The sequence below is a fragment of the Nothobranchius furzeri genome, unplaced genomic scaffold, assembly GCF_043380555.1.
Source record: "Nothobranchius furzeri strain GRZ-AD unplaced genomic scaffold, NfurGRZ-RIMD1 Scf029, whole genome shotgun sequence".
NCBI classification, from domain to species: domain Eukaryota; kingdom Metazoa; phylum Chordata; class Actinopteri; order Cyprinodontiformes; family Nothobranchiidae; genus Nothobranchius; species Nothobranchius furzeri.
In genome coordinates, this window is record NW_027223046.1 from 1,053,409 (window position 1) to 1,062,645 (window position 9,237).

The 9,237-nt window shown below is 40.2% G+C and overlaps 1 long non-coding RNA gene across 1 annotated transcript; it reads right to left on the reverse strand.

Annotated features, from left to right (window-relative positions):
• Positions 1-286: 286 nt before the first annotated feature.
• On the reverse strand, positions 287-2,567 carry LOC139064424 (uncharacterized). Its single transcript, XR_011517486.1, has 2 exons — positions 1,914-2,567; positions 287-1,332 (listed from the first exon to the last, which is right to left on the reverse strand). It is a non-coding gene; the product is annotated as an uncharacterized lncRNA (long non-coding RNA).
• Positions 2,568-9,237: the final 6,670 nt, after the last annotated feature.

Sequence of the window (9,237 nt, forward strand, 5' to 3'; positions counted from 1 at the left end):
GGAGGAGCTGTAAACTCCGCCCCCCCTCCATAGTGCAGACCTGTACTCTCCTCCCCCAGTCGGACTTTGTAGTTCTATAGAGAAATCATTATTTAGCATAGCAGATTTAGCATAGCATATTAGCATTTTTAAAACATGTGGGGAGGGTAGTTTATCAAGCTGTTTCAAGGCTGCTAACTCTCTCATGCATTTGTCTGTAGTCACTCACTCACACCCGTCACGGCCGACGGAGGGACAAGTGAGCAGGCACGTGCGCGCGCGCGCGCACACACACACACACAAGGAATGCTGCTTGCTTATTTATTTCTATAAAAAATGTTTTAAAAAATGATACAGCTCATTAAAACACCATTAAAAGAATACATTTTATTAAGATCTCTATCTATATATATACATACATATAATTATAAATAATTTTATAAGTAGTCTTATTTAATATTGAGTGTCTTAATGGCTGAAAATGGATAAAAAGCAGTTACATTTTAATTTAAAGATTTGAGATTCGAGTCAAAAATAAATAACATTCCTCCAAATGTTCTTTAATGTGATCATTATAATTCTAATGCTTACAACTTTGTTTTTATTGTCTGCAATGCGTAGCCTATATCTTTATTAAATGTGTTTAGCTGTAAAGTGGTAATTCTCTCTAATGTGTACAGAGAGGTGGACATCAGTGCTGCAGTGAAATTCCCAAGATCAGTCTGCTTTGCTAACAAATATAGTTAAATCTTACCTGCATTCTAAATAAATACCGTTAGGTGAAAACATCAGTAGGCATTGAGTTATTGATACAATCCCTAACAGCCAGAATGGAAGAAGAGCATGCTGGGTCATCCTGGACCTGAGCCTGTTCTGTGTATTTACCTACAGGATGCAATAAATGTCTACAAGGCTGAGTTTGGACCAGTACATCTAAAAGAAAACATACAATCAGTGATTTTTTTTAATTGTTTACATTAATATACAAATTTTCTAAGTATTAACCTCACAGCAAATAAGTAGAACAATATAATAAACAGGCTTTAGTAGTTAAACAGGCGTTGTGCACACAGGTGCTTTGTGTCTCGGTGCTGGTGGTGTCTAGGTCTCAGAGTTCCTGTCCTCCTGCCGTCTTCTGTTGTCCTCAGGATACGGATTGATGTTTCCTGATGATGAGGGAGGGGCAGTATGTGGGCTTCAAACTGGTCCTGGATAACAGTGGGAGACCTCCGTTGTCTGAATACTGAGATCAGAGGGTTGGTGAGATGCAGATCTTCTCTACCTCATCTAGAAATGGAGTTGGTTCAGGGAAAACTTTTCCAAAGACCAGTTCCATGATGTCATCGTCATATTCTGCAATGATAGACAATAACTTTAATGACATATTTTGTTTACAAGCAGCTTTAGGAAAGTTGTTTCTTTAGCTTTCATGTTTATAGTCACGTTTGTGTTTGTTCACAAGTTCACTTTGCTGCAGTGACTTCATATTCTTACAAATGTAATAAAATAGTGACACTAAAATTATACAAATGATTCCTTATGAAAGGAAGCTCATTAGAGAGCAGTGCAGACAGACTTACTACTCTATTAAATCCACTGTGTTGATGCACTTTAATGACTTTGTCACGCTGCATTTTAGCTGATATGGGACTTTATTTCCTGGATGCTAAGATTACATCACACTCACGTAGAATAACACACAGGCTCTCTGCTGTTACAATCAGTGGGAGGTGAGCATCTGGTGTAAAAGAAGGCGTTTATCAGAAATCACGTTTTATTCCACGAAAATCAGCCAAATCCACATTGATCTGGGTGCTAACTTTACTAGCATACTGTGCTAGCGATAGCAAGCCGGATGCTAACGCTTTAGTGCTGCTAATGCCCGTAAATCTAAAGTAAAGTTTGTCGACATTTTAGAGTCATATGAAGCTTACCGCTCTGCTGCTGTGTCCCGGTGCTGCCACATTCAGATAAAAATGACTCCTTTTAGATAGATGAAGCCCTCAGTACTTACTAGCCTGGAGAAACGAACGAACGAACCACGCGCGCGCGCGCGCGCGCACACACACACAAACACAAACACAAACACACTACTTTTTCTTCTGTGTTTTTTTTAGCAGTAGTGTCATCAGCTCCTGGGTTTAAATACTGCCACACCACCCTTCCTTAAAACGAGGAACAGTTTTGAGCTGTGTGTGGCTAAAATAACCAGACATTCTGCATTTTTCCAATAGGACTACAAAAAATCTTAGCGAGAAGAAAAAATGGCGGATTGGCTCTGTGTTTAGCCGAGGGCCATTACCATATTTGGTAGTTATCCTCACTAAATTAATTACTGATGTCATAGATAATGTAAAAACTGAACGGGTGGACAAATATGCCCAAAACTTAATTATTAAATATCTAAATAGCAACTCCAGTGAATAATATAAGCCTTTTTGCTCACTTAGACACTTAAAATGTGAAACACACTGTGTTAATGGATAAAAAAGTGTGTTTTTCATGTTATGTCTCCTTTAAATTGACACTAGATCCGGCGACCTCTGGGACATGGTTTGACCCCCTTAGGAAAGTGCTATCATCATGAAACGTTCAGATCACTTACAACTCAATAGATTCTACCTTCCTGTAACGTTTCAGCCTTATTGGACCTTGTTTTCACACAAATGAACCCAGAATGATGTGAAATTGTGCTTCGTGCAACATAATTCTGGGTGCCATTTAAAAACCATAAGTGCTAATGACGCCATTCCTTTTTGGGGTAATGGGGGCTGTTAATTGGAGTACTCTAAAAGAAACCTGACCTCTCAAGGATATTCAAAAGCCAAGTAATAAGCCAACAAAGGTGTAACTGGACTACTTCTTTAAAGTGACACCAGGCCCGGTGACCTTTGGGACATGGTTTGACCCCCTATAGGAAAGTGCGAACATCATGAAACGTTCAGATCAATTACAACTCAATAGATTCTACCTTCTTGTAACGTTTCAGCCTGATTGGACCTTGTTTTCACACAAATGGACCCAGAAAAATGTGAAATAGTGCTTCGTGCAACATAATTCTGGGTGCCATTTACAAACCATAAGTACTAATGACTCCATTCCTTTTGTGGTTGTAGGGGCTGTTGTTTGGAGTACATTAAAACAAACCTGATGTCTCTAGGACATTCAGAAGCCAAGTTATAAGCCCACAAATGTGTAACTGGACTACTTCTTTAACTTGACACCAGATCTGGTGACTTTTGGGACATGGTTTGACCCCCTTAGGAAAGGTCTATCATCATGAAACGTTCAGATCACCTACAACTCAATAGATTCTACCTTCCTGTAATGTTTCAGCCTGACTGGACCTTGTTTTCACACAAATGAACCCAGAATGATGTGAAATTGTGCTTCGTGCAACATAATTCTGGGTGCCATTTAAAAACCATAAGTGCTAATGACTCCATTACTTTTTGTGGTTGTAGGGGCTGTTTATTGGAGTACACTAAAACAAACCTCATCTCTCTAGGACATTCAGAAGCCAAGTTATAAGCCCACAAATGTGTAACTGGACTACTTCTTTAAATTGACACTAGATCCGGTGACCTCTGGGACATGGTTTGACCCCCTTAGGAAAGTGCTATCATCATGAAACATTCAGATCACTTACAACTCAATAGATTCTACCTTCCTGTAACGTTTCAGCCTTATTGGACCTTGTTTTCACACAAATGAACCCAGAATGATGTGAAATTGTGCTTCGTGCAACATAATTCTGGGTGCCATTTAAAAACCATAAGTGCTAATGATGCCATTCCTTTTTGGGGTAATGGGGGCTGTTAATTGGAGTACTCTAAAAGAAACCTGACCTCTCTAGGATATTCAAAAGCCAAGTAATAAGCCAACAAAGGTGTAACTGGACTACTTCTTTAAAGTGACACCAGGCCCGGTGACCTTTGGGACATGGTTTGACCCCTTATAGGAAAGTGGGATCATCATGAAACGTTCAGATCACTTACAACTCAATAGATTCTACCTTCTTGTAACGTTTCAGCCTGATTGGACCTTGTTTTCACACAAATGGACCCAGAAAAATGTGAAATTGTGCTTCGTGCAACATAATTCTGGGTGCCATTTACAAACCATAAGTGCTAATGACTCCATTCCTTTTGTGGTTGTAGGGGCTGTTGATTGGAGTACTTTAAAACAAACCTGATGTCTCTAGGACATTCAGAAGCCAAGTTATAAGCCCACAAATGTGTAACTGGACTACTTCTTTAACTTGACACCAGATCCGGTGACTTTGGGGACATGGTTTGACCCCCTTAGGAAAGGTCTATCATCATGAAACGTTCAGATCACTTACAACTCAATAGATTCTACCTTCCTGTAATGTTTCAGCCTGATTGGACCTTGTTTTCACACAAATGAACCCAGAATGATGTGAAATTTTGCTTCGTGCATCATAATTCTGGGTGCCATTTAAAAACCATAAGTGCTAATGACTCCATTCCTTTTTGTGGTTGTAGGGGCTGTTGATTGGAGTACACTAAAACAAACCTGATCTCTCTAGGACATTCAGAAGCCAAGTTATAAGCCCACAAATGTGTAACTGGACTACTTCTTTAAATTGACACTAGATCCGGTGACCTCTGGGACATGGTTTGACCCCCTTAGGAAAGTGCTATCATCATGAAACGTTCAGATCACTTACAACTCAATAGATTCTACCTTCCTGTAACGTTTCAGCCTTATTGGACCTTGTTTTCACACAAATGAACCCAGAATGATGTGAAATTGTGCTTCGTGCAACATAATTCTGGGTGCCATTTAAAAACCATAAGTGCTAATGACGCCATTCCTTTTTGGGGTAATGGGGGCTGTTAATTGGAGTACTCTAAAAGAAACCTGACCTCTCAAGGATATTCAAAAGCCAAGTAATAAGCCAACAAAGGTGTAACTGGACTACTTCTTTAAAGTGACACCAGGCCCGGTGACCTTTGGGACATGGTTTGACCCCCTATAGGAAAGTGCGATCATCATGAAACGTTCAGATCAATTACAACTCAATAGATTCTACCTTCTTGTAACGTTTCAGCCTGATTGGACCTTGTTTTCACACAAATGGACCCAGAAAAATGTGAAATTGTGCTTCGTGCAACATAATTCTGGGTGCCATTTACAAACCATAAGTACTAATGACTCCATTCCTTTTGTGGTTGTAGGGGCTGTTGATTGGAGTACATTAAAACAAACCTGATGTCTCTAGGACATTCAGAAGCCAAGTTATAAGCCCACAAATGTGTAACTGGACTACTTCTTTAACTTGACACCAGATCTGGTGACAATTGGGACATGGTTTGACCCCCTTAGGAAAGGTCTATCATCATGAAACGTTCAGATCACCTACAACTCAATAGATTCTACCTTCCTGTAATGTTTCAGCCTGACTGGACCTTGTTTTCACACAAATGAACCCAGAATGATGTGAAATTGTGCTTCGTGCAACATAATTCTGGGTGCCATTTAAAAACCATAAGTGCTAATGACTCCATTACTTTTTGTGGTTGTAGGGGCTGTTTATTGGAGTACACTAAAACAAACCTCATCTCTCTAGGACATTCAGAAGCCAAGTTATAAGCCCACAAATGTGTAACTGGACTACTTCTTTAAATTGACACTAGATCCGGTGACCTCTGGGACATGGTTTGACCCCCTTAGGAAAGTGCTATCATCATGAAACATTCAGATCACTTACAACTCAATAGATTCTACCTTCCTGTAACGTTTCAGCCTTATTGGACCTTGTTTTCACACAAATGAACCCAGAATGATGTGAAATTGTGCTTCGTGCAACATAATTCTGGGTGCCATTTAAAAACCATAAGTGCTAATGACTCCATTCCTTTTTGGGGTAATGGGGGCTGTTAATTGGAGTACTCTTAAACAAACCTGACCTCTCTAGGATATTCAGAAGCTAAGTTATAAGCCCACAAAGGTGTAACTGGACTACTTCTTTAAAGTGACACCAGGCCCGGTGACCTTTGGGACATGGTTTGACCCCCTTAGGAAAGTGCTATCATCATGAAACGTTCAGATCACTTACAACTCAATAGATTCTACCTTCCTGTAACGTTTCAGCCTGATTGGACCTTGTTTTCACACAAATGAACCCAGAATGATGTGAAATTGTGCTTCGCGCAACATAATTCTGGGTGCCATTTACAAACCATAAGTGCTAATGACTCCATTCTTTTTTGTGGTTGTAGGGGCTGTTGATTGGAGTACACTAAAACAAACCTGATCCCTCTAGGACATTCAGAAGCCAAGTTATAAGCCCATAAATGTGTAACTGGACTACTTCTTTAAATTGACACCAGATCCGGTGACCTTTGGGACATGGTTTGACCCCCTTAGGAAAGTGCTATCATCATGAAACGTTCAGATCACTTACAACTCAATAGATTCTACCTTCCTGTAACATTTCAGCCTGATTGGACCTTGTTTTCACACAAATGAACCCAGAATGATGTGAAATTGTGCTTCGTGCAACATAATTCTGGGTGCCATTTAAAAACCATAAGTGCTAATGACTCCATTCCTTTTTGGGGTAATGGGGGATGTTAATTGGAGTACTCTAAAACAAACCTGACCTCTCTAGGATATTCAGAAGCCAAGTTATAAGCCCACAAAGGTGTAACTAGACTACTTCTTTAAAGTGACACCAGGCCCGGTGACCTTTGGGACATGGTTTGACCCCCTATAGGAATGTGCGATCATCATGAAACGTTCAGATCACTTACAACTCAATAGATTCTACCTTCTTGTAACGTTTCAGCCTGATTGGACCTTGTTTTCACACAAATGGACCCAGAATGATGTGAAATTGTGCTTCGTGCAACATATTTCTGGGTGCCTTTTACAAACCATAAGTGCTAATGACTCCATTCCTTTTTGTGGTTGTAGGGGCTGTTGATTGGAGTACACTAAAACAAACCTGATCTCTCTAGGACATTCAGAAGCCAAATTATAAGCCCACAAATGTGTAACTGGACTACTTCTTTAAATTGACACCAGATCCGGTTACCTTTGGAACATGGTTTGACCCCCTTAGGAAAGTGCTATCATCATGAAACATTCAGATCACTTACAACTCAATAGATTCTACCTTCCTGTAACGTTTCAGCCTTATTGGACCTTGTTTTCACACAAATGAACCCAGAATGATGTGAAATTGTGCTTCGTGCAACATAATTCTGGGTGCCAATTAAAAACCATAAGTGCTAATGACTCCATTCCTTTTTGGGGTAATGGGGGCTGTTAATTGGAGTACTCTTAAACAAACCTGACCTCTCTAGGATATTCAGAAGCTAAGTTATAAGCCCACAAAGGTGTAACTGGACTACTTCTTTAAAGTGACACCAGGCCCGGTGACCTTTGGGACATGGTTTGACCCCCTATAGGAATGTGCGATCATCATGAAACGTTCAGATCACTTACAACTCAATAGATTCTACCTTCTTGTAACTTTTCAGCCTGATTGGACCTTGTTTTCACACAAATGAACCCAGAATGATGTGAAATTGTGCTTCATGCAAAATAATTCTGGGTGCCATTTAAAAACCATAAGTGCTAATGACTCCATTCCTTTTTGTGGTTGTAGGGGCTGTTGATTGGAGTACACTAAAACAAACCTGATCTCTCTAGGACATTCAGAAGCCAAGTTATAAGCCCACAAATGTGTAACTGGACTACTTTAAATTGACACCAGATCCGGTGACCTTTGGGACATGGTTTGACCCCCTTAGGAAAGTGCTATCATCATGAAACGTTCAGATCACTTACAACTCAATAGATTCTACCTTCCTGTAACGTTTCAGCCTGATTGGACCTTGTTTTCACACAAATGAACCCAGAATGATGTGAAATTGTGCTTCGCGCAACATAATTCTGGGTGCCATTTACAAACCATAAGTGCTAATGACTCCATTCTTTTTTGTGGTTGTAGGGGCTGTTGATTGGAGTACACTAAAACAAACCTGATCCCTCTAGGACATTCAGAAGCCAAGTTATAAGCCCATAAATGTGTAACTGGACTACTTCTTTAAATTGACACCAGATCCGGTGACCTTTGGGACATGGTTTGACCCCCTTAGGAAAGTGCTATCATCATGAAACGTTCAGATCACTTACAACTCAATAGATTCTACCTTCCTGTAACATTTCAGCCTGATTGGACCTTGTTTTCACACAAATGAACCCAGAATGATGTGAAATTGTGCTTCGTGCAACATAATTCTGGGTGCCATTTAAAAACCATAAGTGCTAATGACTCCATTCCTTTTTGGGGTAATGGGGGATGTTAATTGGAGTACTCTAAAACAAACCTGACCTCTCTAGGATATTCAGAAGCCAAGTTATAAGCCCACAAAGGTGTAACTAGACTACTTCTTTAAAGTGACACCAGGCCCGGTGACCTTTGGGACATGGTTTGACCCCCTATAGGAATGTGCGATCATCATGAAACGTTCAGATCACTTACAACTCAATAGATTCTACCTTCTTGTAACGTTTCAGCCTGATTGGACCTTGTTTTCACACAAATGGACCCAGAATGATGTGAAATTGTGCTTCGTGCAACATATTTCTGGGTGCCTTTTACAAACCATAAGTGCTAATGACTCCATTCCTTTTTGTGGTTGTAGGGGCTGTTGATTGGAGTACACTAAAACAAACCTGATCTCTCTAGGACATTCAGAAGCCAAATTATAAGCCCACAAATGTGTAACTGGACTACTTCTTTAAATTGACACCAGATCCGGTTACCTTTGGAACATGGTTTGACCCCCTTAGGAAAGTGCTATCATCATGAAACGTTCAGATCACTTACAACTCAATAGATTCTACCTTCCTGTAATATTTCAGCCTGATTGGACCTTGTTTTCACACAAATGAACCCAGAATGATGTGAAATTGTGCTTCGTGCAACATAATTCTGGGTGCCATTTAAAAACCATAAGTGCTAATGATGCCATTCCTTTTTGGGGTAATGGGGGCTGTTAACTGGAGTACTCTAAAAGAAACCTGACCTCTCTAGGATATTCAAAAGCCAAGTAATAAGCCAACAAAGGTGTAACTGGACTACTTCTTTAAAGTGACACCAGGCCCGGTGACCTTTGGGACATGGTTTGACCCCCTATAGGAAAGTGCGATCATCATGAAACGTTCAGATCAATTACAACTCAATAGATTCTACCTTCTTGTAACGTTTCAGCCTGA